Genomic DNA, 9,885 nt, shown 5'->3' on the forward strand with positions numbered 1-9,885 from the left:
AAAGTATACAGGGAGTGGAAGATGGGAGGGATCAGCAAGGGAAGCTACCTTCTTGAGGTCAGAACATGAAGGGATAAAGTGAGAAGGACCTTGCAAAGAGAAGTAAAACCAATCGTAAAAGGTTCTATAGCCATGTCAATAAGAAGAAAACCAAGAAAGAAGAAGTGGGACCGCTAAGCACTGAGGATGGAGTGGAGGTCAAGGATAATCTAGGCATGGCCCAACATCGAAACAAATACTTTGCCTCACTCTTTAATAAGGCTAATGAGGATCTTAGGGATAATGGTAGCATGACAAATGGGAAGGAGGAGATGGAGGTAGATATTACCATATCTGAGGTAGAAGCGAAACTCGAACAGCTTAATGGGACTAAATCAGGGGGCCCAGATAATCTTCATCCAAGAATATTAAAGGAACCGGCACATGAAATTGCAAGCCCATTAGCAAGAATTTGTAATGAATCTGTCTACTCAGCGGTTGTACCGTTTGATTGGAGAATTGCGAACATAGTTGCTATTTTTAAGAAAGGGCGGAAAAAAAGTGATCCGGGTAACTACAGGCCTGTTAGTTCGACATCTGTAGTATGCAAGGTCTTGGAAAAAAAATTGAAGGAGAAAGTAGTTAAGGACATTGAGGTCAATGGTAAATGGGACAAAATACAAGATGGTTTTACAAAAGGTACATCATGCCAAACCAACCTGATGTCCTTCTTTGAGAAAGTAACAGATTTTTTAGACAAAGGAAACGCAGTGGATCTAAATGACCTAGATTTCAGGAAGGCGTTTGATATGGTGCCACATGGGGAATTATTAGTTAAACTGGCAAAGATGGGGATCAATATGAAAATTGAAAGATGGGTAGGGAAATGGTTAACAGGGAGATTATAGCGGGTCCTGCTGAAAGGTGACCTGTCAGGCTGGAGGGAGGTTACCAGTGGAGTTCCTCAGGGATCAATCTTTGGGACCAATCTTATTTCATCTCCCTCCCTCAGCTCAGTGATGGCCTGAATTGCCCCTTCTCCCGGCAGAGCCAGAGGATTGGAAGCAGCAACATCAAACCCCTGTGTGGCTCGCAGGAATGAACACAAACACGCCCTTGTAGCTGGACAGATGGTTAGTTTTACCCCTGGGATACTACAAGGCTAAAGAGAAAGGTGGTGGCCCCACATCTAAGGAATGAAACACAACACAGTCATCATCGTTCTGCCCATCCTTGCCCCTTTATACTTCTACTGTCTCACTCCCACCACCGTCGCCCTCTGTGGATTCAGTGAGAGTGCCACCCTCAGTGCTTCCTACAACACACAGACTCACACACACATCTTGCAAGGAAAACCTCACCACGGAGTCACATGCACCTGTTGCTTCCCTGCACCCCTGCTCTCCAGAATCCAATCCCAAGGAAAGCTTGTCGGGCCCAGAGCTGGCAGGGCGTCCGGTGCTGGAGTATTGAAACTACCGTGACGGCACTCAGAGGAAAGATGCTGAGAGAGTGCAAGTTAAGAATTGGCCGGTCAGGTTTCCAGTCCCCTCACGGGTCATTCCCTCACTCGAGCAAAGGGGCACATCTCAATTCTCCGCTGGCTCAGTCGAGCTGCACCGTTCTTGTTTCCTCTCAGTCAGGTTTGAGGCCTGGTTTGCACCCTGTCTTTGAGAAGACAGCCAGAAACTACTCTCTGAAATAGCAAATGCAGGAGGACGTGTTATCGTTCCTGCCCCAACACAGACAGACAAAGAGAGAACTGCTCTCGCTTTGAGGGTGGGACTCCCTGCCCTTGGCCCAAGACGAGCACCTCTCTTTCACCTTGGTCGCTCCTTCAGCTTTTCTTTCAACAGGGAGCCCGAGAGCTCAGGTGCTGGAGTGCTGCGTTTGTCAGTGAAGCTCGGTGAGCTCCAATGTCACTCGGCTCTTCTCCCAGCAAGTCAAAACACAGGAAGGATTTCCTCCTTTGACAATACTGGGGTTGTCTGAGGGTGTGTCCACACTGCACACTGAGCCTGTCTGTATGTGGCCTGGGCTTGCTGACTTGTGTTGCCAAGCTGGTGTTTGAGCATCCAGACTGCAGGGGAAACTCAGGCCTCACACTGTGTCTATCCTACCACAGTAAATTGTCCTAAGTTACGCTGCTCCCGCTGCATGAATAACAGAGCTGGATTTGACGTCGCTTCGGTCGACTTACTGCTGTGTCTACACTGGGCTGGGTCGACGGGAGAAGCTCTTCGGTCGACTTCCCTTCCTCCTGCCGTTCCCGGCGCAGTCCCAACGGCGACCGGAGAGCGCTCTGCTGTCAATTTCGTGGGTCTTCACTCGACCCCCACGACATCAACCCCCAGTGGATCCACCGCAGCAAACAGAGCATCCCAACAGTGCTGCCCCATCCACATGGCACGACTTAGACCCGAGTGGGAAATTCAGCTCCTGTGGGGTGTGTCACCCTCATCCGCTGAAGATGCTCCCCGAGTCTCCAGGGATTCCTGCCCTAACTGCTCTCCAGCCGGTTTGTGTCCATACGCTCCCCGTGGGGAGGCTGTGAGTGGCCTGGTTACAAGCACTGGTGGCTCAGGCCTGGCAGGGAAGGGAAGCTCCGGGCAGCACTGACAGTCTGGAGATCCCTCCGGGGAAGCACAGGCGGTGGGTGGAACAGGCGGGGAGGCGAAGCTGCGGGGTCCTGCGGACGCCCTGAAACCAGCTCACAGACCCCCGGGGGTCACGCTGCCCTACACGCGGTTGCAGTAATGTTTGTACAAGGTGTGACGCTGAAAGAGCAGCTTGTGTCAGAGTGTGTTCAGGCCAACGGATGTGTGTGTTAGTAGAGATCAAAGCGACTGTTCAATGTGCAACTGTATTGGGTGTTTAAACCTCCTGAAAACTCGTGGAATGTTGTTTGCACTGTTTTCACTTCTCTGTGTCCTGTTACGCTGGAATAGCAAAGAGTTGCCTTGTGTAGACCCCTGTCACTAAATAACCCCTCAGAGGAGAATGAAGGTGTGTGGGATGCAAGTGGAGAAAAGGTTCATTTCCAAAGAAGGGGTGGTAAGAAGCAGGATTCCTGGGCGGGGGGCAGGAGGGTGTGGTTTGCACTGTTGTTGCCCAGGGTGGGAATGGGGAACTGGGCTCTGGCTTAAAGCGGTGTCGGTCTTCGAGGGGCTGGGTTCAGAGCTGGAGGTTGGGGTTGGGGTGAGGGTTGGGCTCCAGTTTTGGTTCAGGGGTTTCGAGTTGGGGGGCAGGTTATGGGGTCAGGGTTCCAGTTGGGTTCCGGGTAGGGGGTGGGGTTGAGATTTGGGGGGAGGGTTTGGCCAGCAGCAGCATAGAAGTGCGGGTGGCAATGGGGTGCCAGCCAATAGTGGTAAGTCGGGGGTCTTTTAGGTCGTTTTAGTGTCAGTAGCACCCTAGGGAGGGGGTAGGGTCATGTTTACGACAGGGGGATAAAGTGCTGGGGAAGCGGGTGGCAAGTTGAGCCATCCCACTTCGCACTTCCCACACGGACACGCACAATACGTCCAACGCGCGGACGCACACACGTCACACACACACGATGACACAAAACGGCACACAACACGACACACAAAATTAACACACGACACAGACACACACACACCACGACGTGGAAAGCATCACACACAAAACATCACACACACGACCCACAACATGTCACACACACACCCACTGAACACAACACGACCCACAACATGTCACACACACCCACTCAACACAACACGACCCACAACATGTCACACTCAACACAGCACGACCCACAACACGTCACACTCACACACTCAACACGACCCACAACACATCTCACACTCAACAAAACACTCAAGACAATACACACACAACCACGTCTCACACACACACGACACACAACGTCTCACACACAGAAACACGTCTCTCACACACGCCGACACACACTCACGCACTTCAAACGACGTCTCTCACACACGTCAACACACACACACACAACACACGCCCACACACAGACACACGACACATGATGTCGCACACACGCTGACACACACACACATGCCGACACACAACGTCTCTCACATGCCAACACACACACACGACGTCTCTCACATGCCGACACACACACATGCCGACACACACACACGCCGACACACGACATCTCTCACACACGACGTCTCACACACACACGACGTCTCACATACACACGCCGACACACGACACGACACACACGACACAGATGACACTGACACACACACGACGTCTCATACACAATAGCGACTCACACACACGACGTCTCACACACAACACCGACACACACGACACACGACGTCTCACACACACGACACTGACACACACGACACCGACACACACCACAGACGACGACTGACACACACACACGACACATGACGTCTCACACGCACACACGACCTCTCTCACACATGCCCACTCACCACACGCCCACACACGCCCACACAACACACGCACAACACACGCCCACACACACATACCACACACGACATGACGCCAAACACACACACTACACACAACACACGCCCACACACACACACACACCACACCACACACAACACACGCCCATGCCCACACACACCCACACACACACACGCCCATACCCGCCAACACACACACCCGCCGGCACATGACGTCTCACACACACAGACACGACACACACACCGACACACACGACGTCTCACACACACGACACTGACACACACGACGTCTCACACACACAGAGACGACACACACACCGACACACACGACATCTCACACGCCCACGACACCGACACCGAGACACACAACGTCTCACATACACACACACGATGTCTCACACACCCACGACACGACATACGACACGTCACACGACACACAAGACGGCAGACGACACGACACCGAAATCACACACGACACCGACACGCGACACACACACAAGACGGCAGAGGACACGACACCGAAATCACAACCCTGGAGACGACCCCCAGCGGGTGGGAGAGCGGAGCGGGGACGGGCGGGGTGAACTCGGTCTCTGGGCGGCGCGTGGGGCCGGTGTGGGCGGGAGGGAAGAGGGCGGCAGGGCCGAGGGCGAGATTCCCAGCCCCCGTCGAGCGCTGGGGAGCGAGGGCTCCGGCTCGGCTCTCGCAGCGGCTCCGGCGAGGGATGGTGCCGGAGCTCTCGCCGGAGGGGAACACGGCAGGAGGGGGCCTGAGCCGCTTGGGCCTCTTTCCAAGGAGGCGGAACCAGGCCTCCGCTCTCTGCCCTCTGCAGACCTGGCTGCGAGGTCAGTGCTTCCAGTTCCTCGTCCGCACTCGCCGTCGTCCTCCTCACCGGCCGTGGGCGTCCTCGCCGGGGACGGGGCTCGGGGGGGTTAAGCCTGGGGAGGGGCCAGAGTCTCCTGAGCAGAGTGACTCTGTGGGGTGCCGTTAGAAAAGGGGCTTTTGGGTTGTGATGCTCAAGGTGTAACGGGAGGAGAGTGGAGGGCGGATCCCCGCCGTGTGGGAGAGGCAAACAGAGGAGCCGACGAGACGTTGCCGACTGAGATGGTAACTTACTTGTTTTTTCCCCTTGTGCTGGGTTTAGTACCAAGGAAAAAGAAGTCAAGCCTCAGAGTCTACGGCCCTCATGCGACGGAAAGTGAGTGAGAGCAGCGAGCCTGTGACCGTTGGTGATGCCAGGCAAGAGGCCTCCATCTGGGAGCCGAGCAATCGCCAGTCTCGGTGAGGTAAGTGTCTGGTTTGGTGAGGACTCTGCTCACGCCCCACCTGAGTCCGGATAGGGAAGCCCCGTAAATTAGGGTTCGGTTTGTAAGAAAAGGCTCCTGATCAGCTGTGGTTACGAGGGAGAAAAGGTCCCATTTTCAGAGGCTGCTCGTTTCTCTGGTCAGGAACGGTGTCTTCTCCGCAGCAGAAGGTTGGATCCAAGAGGATGACTCCAGGTGGTGAGTGGCTTGCCCTGCTCTCATGTTTCTCTGTCTTCTCTTGTGTGTTCGCCAACTCTCTCTCTCTCTTCTCTCCTCTTCTCTCCTCGTGCTGTGACCCTTCACAGGACACGGGTAGGTGTGCATTCCCACAGGTGAGGTCTCGGGAGCCATGGAGAAGTCGGAGCGGAGGAAAATCATGCCGGGCAGTGGGTGCGAGCGTGGAGCGGTGACTGTCGGGGTTAACTCTGTCTCGGTTCATCGCGTGGGGCTGATGCGCTGATGAAGGCAAGATTTCCAGCACCAATGGAGCATTGTATAATGATAGCCTACGCGATGTGGCCCACTGAGATGGTAACTTCTTTGTTTTTCCTCCTTGGTCTGGGTTTAGTCCAAACAGTTGACTCCCCTCATCGGATGGAAAGCGAGCGAGAGCGGTGAGCCTGCGAGCACTGTTGATGCAGCCAGGAGTCGTCCGGTTGGCAGCGGAGCAGTCGCGAATGTCCGTGAGATAAGTGTCTGGTTTGGTTAAGGCTTTGCTCACGGCCCGCCTGGCTCCAGGTAGGGACTCCCCATCAGCTGGGGCTGGGTTTGTAAGAAAAGGTTCCTGACCAGCTGTGGTTAGGAGAGAGACAAGGTCCCCATTTTCAGGGGCTGCTCATTTCTCTGGCCAGGAACGGTGTCTCCTTCGCAGGAGAAGGTGGCATCTAGGAGGATGACTCCAGCTGGTGAGTTGCTTGCCTTCCTCCCATATTTTTCTCTCTTCTCTTGTGCGTTGGCCAACTTTCTCAGTCTCTCTCTCCTCTGCTCTCCCGGTGCCGCCTCCCTTTGTAGGACACGGGTAGGTGTGCATTCCCACAGGTGAGGTCTCGGGACCCATGGAGAAGTCGGAGCGGACGAAAATCATGCAGGGCAGTAGAAAGGCTGCTGAAAGTACCTGAAGAGACAAAGGAAATGAGAAGGGGGAAGTCCAGACTAAGACAGGAGTCTAGTCTGTAAAGAGAAACAACGGGAAGTCTAAGCTACAGAAACTCTTCAAGTTGCCGAAAGACATTTAGGATGGGAAATAACTACTTGAATCCAGTCTCTTTAAGATCTTAGGCTTAGTATGCGTGTGTATTTGTATTTGCTTAGTAATCTGCCTTCTTCTGTTTGCTATCCCTTATAATCACTGAAAATCTACCTTTTCTAGTGAAACTATTTTTTGTTTATTATTATTATTATTAAACTCAGTTTGTGCAACTGGTGCTCCGTGAGGGAAATGCTTTGTGTGTTACTCCAAGGGGCTGCCCGGTGTCACTGTTGCTCCATGGGGGAAATGATTTGAGCACTACCTGAATTGGCCACGCAGTGTCACCATTGCTCCGTGAGGAAATGCTTTCTGCATTACTCCAAGTGGCCACACGGTGTCACTGTTGGTCCAGGAGGGAAATTATTTGTGCATTACCCTGACTGGCCACCGAGTGTCACTGTGGCTCCGTGATGGAAATGGTTTGTGCAGTACCCTGAGGGGCCACCCGGGGTCACTGTTGCTCTATGAGGAAATGGTTTGTGCATGACCTGAATTGGCCACACACATCACTGTTGCTCCCGTGGGGGGGGGGGGGGAGGGAATTGTTTGTGTGTTACGCCTGTGTGGCCACCCAAGACAACACACACATCACACACAAAACATCACACACACAAAACACGGCAGACGACACTGACACACACACACACAACATGACACCGACACACAGAGAGAGAACACGTCACACATACAGAAACACGTCTCTCACACACACACAACACAGGACACTGACACACACAAACAAAATAAATGACTCCAGATGGTGAGTGTGTGAGTGTGATGTGTTGTGGGCCGTGTTGTGTTGATTGTGTGTGCGTGTGTGTGACATGTTGTGCGTCGTGTGTGTGATGTTTCGTGTGTGATGCTTTCTGTGTCGTGTTGTGTGTGTGTTTGTATGTGTGTATTTTTGTGTGTCGTGTTGTGTGCCGTTTTGTGTCATCGTGTGTGTGTGACGTGTGTGCGTCCGCGCCTTCGACGTATTGTGCGTGTCCGTGTGGGAAGTGCGAAGTGGGATGGGTCAACTTGCCACCCCCTTCCCCAACACTTTAGCCCCCTGTCGTAAACATGACCCTTCCCCCTCCCTAGGGGGCTACTGACACTAAAACCACCTAAAAGACCCTCGACTTATCACTATTGGCTGGCACCCCATTGCCACCCGCACTTCTATGCTGCTGCTGGCCAAACCCTCCCCCCAAATCTAAACCCCACCCCCTACCCGGAACCCAACTGGAACCCTGACCCCATAACCTGCCCCCCAACTCGAAACCCCTGAACCAAAACTGGAGCCCAACCATCACCCCAACCCCAACCTCCAGCTCTGAACCCAGCCCCTCGAAGCCCGACACCGCTTTAAGCCAGAGCCCAGTTCCCCATTCCCACCCTGGGCAACAACAGTGCAAACCACACCCTCCTGCCCCCCGCCCAGGAATCCTGCTTCTTACCACCCCTTCTTTGGAAATGAACCTTTTCTCCATTTGCATCCCACACACCTTCATTCTCCTTTGAGGGGTTATTTAGTGACAGGGGTCTACACAAGGCAACTCTTTGCTACTACAGCGTAACAGGACACAGAGACGTGAAAACAGTGCAAACAACATTCCACGAGTTTTCAGGAGGTTTAAACCCCCAATACATTTGAACATTGAACAGTCGCTTTGATCTCTACTAACACACACATCCGTTGGCCTGAACACACTCTGACACAAGCTGCTCTTTCAGCGTCACACCTTGTACAAACATTACTGCAACAGCGTGTAGGGCAGCGTGACCCCCGGGGGTCTGGGAGCTGGTTTCAGGGCGTCCGCAGGACCCCGCAGCTTCGCCTCCCCGCCTGTTCCACCCACCGCCTGTGCTTCCCCGGAGGGATCTCCAGACTGTCAGTGCTGCCTGGAGCTTCCCTTCCCTGCCAGGCCTGAGCAACCAGCGCTTGTAACCAGGCCACTCACAGCCTCCCCGCGGGGAGCGTATGGACACAAACAGGCTGGAGAGCAGTCAGGGCAGGAATCCCTGGAGACTCGGGGAGCATCTTCAGCGGATGAGGGTGACACACCCCACAGGAGCTGAATTTCCCACTCGGGTCTAAGTCGTGCCGTGTGGATGGGGCAGCACGGTTGGGAGGCTCTGTTTGCTGCGGTGGATCCACTGGGGGTTGATGTCGTGAGGGTCTAGTGAAGACCCACTAAATTGACAGCAGAGCGCTCCCCGGTCGCCTTTGGGACTACGCCGGGAATGGCAGGAGCAAGGTAAGTTGACCGAAGAGCGTCTCCCGTCGACCCAGCCCAGTGTAGGCACAGCAGTAAGTCGACCGAAGCGACGTCAAATCCAGCTCTGTTATTCACGCAGCGGGAGCAGCGTAACTTAGGACGACTTACTGCGGTAGGATAGAGTCATAAACAGAAAGGGAAGGCTAACCACCTTGAAATCCCTCCTGGCCAGAGGAAAAACCCTCTCACCTGTAAAGGGTTAAGAAGCTAGGATAACCTCGCTGGCACCTGACCAAAATGACCAATGAGGAAACAAGATACTTTCAAAAGCTGGGGGGAGGGAGAAACAAAGGGTCTGGGTCTGTCTGTGTGATGCTTTTGCCGGGGACAGAACAGGAATGGCGTCTTAGAACTTAGTAAGCAATCTAGCTAGATCTGCGTTAGATTCTGATTCCTTTAAATGGGTGAGAAAATAAGCTGTGCTGAATGGAATGGATATTCCTGTTTTTGTGTCTTTTTGTAACTTAAGGTTTTGCCTAGAGGGATTCTCTATGTTTTGACTCTAATTATCCTGTAACGTATTCACCATCCTGAGTTTACAGAGGTGATTCTTTTTACTTTTTCTTCTATTAAAATTCTTCTTTTAAGAAACTGAATGCTTTTTTATTGTTCTTAAGATCCAAGGGTCTGAGTCTGTGGTCACCTATGCAAATTGGTGA

At 53.2% G+C, this 9,885-nt stretch overlaps 1 long non-coding RNA gene across 2 annotated transcripts; it reads left to right on the forward strand.

Annotated features, from left to right (window-relative positions):
- Window positions 1-2,391: 2,391 nt before the first annotated feature.
- On the forward strand, window positions 2,392-6,984 carry LOC119565039. Of its 2 annotated transcripts, XR_006287801.1 has the most exons (4): window positions 2,392-2,497; window positions 5,557-5,698; window positions 6,022-6,621; window positions 6,728-6,984. It is a non-coding gene; the product is annotated as an uncharacterized LOC119565039 (long non-coding RNA). The 2 variants fall into 2 exon arrangements; XR_005223744.2 differs by lacking the exon at window positions 2,392-2,497 and having other exon boundaries at window positions 5,459-5,698.
- Window positions 6,985-9,885: the final 2,901 nt, after the last annotated feature.

The sequence above is a fragment of the Chelonia mydas genome, unplaced genomic scaffold (assembly GCF_015237465.2).
Source record: "Chelonia mydas isolate rCheMyd1 unplaced genomic scaffold, rCheMyd1.pri.v2 scaffold_77_arrow_ctg1, whole genome shotgun sequence".
NCBI classification, from domain to species: Eukaryota; Metazoa; Chordata; order Testudines; family Cheloniidae; genus Chelonia; species Chelonia mydas.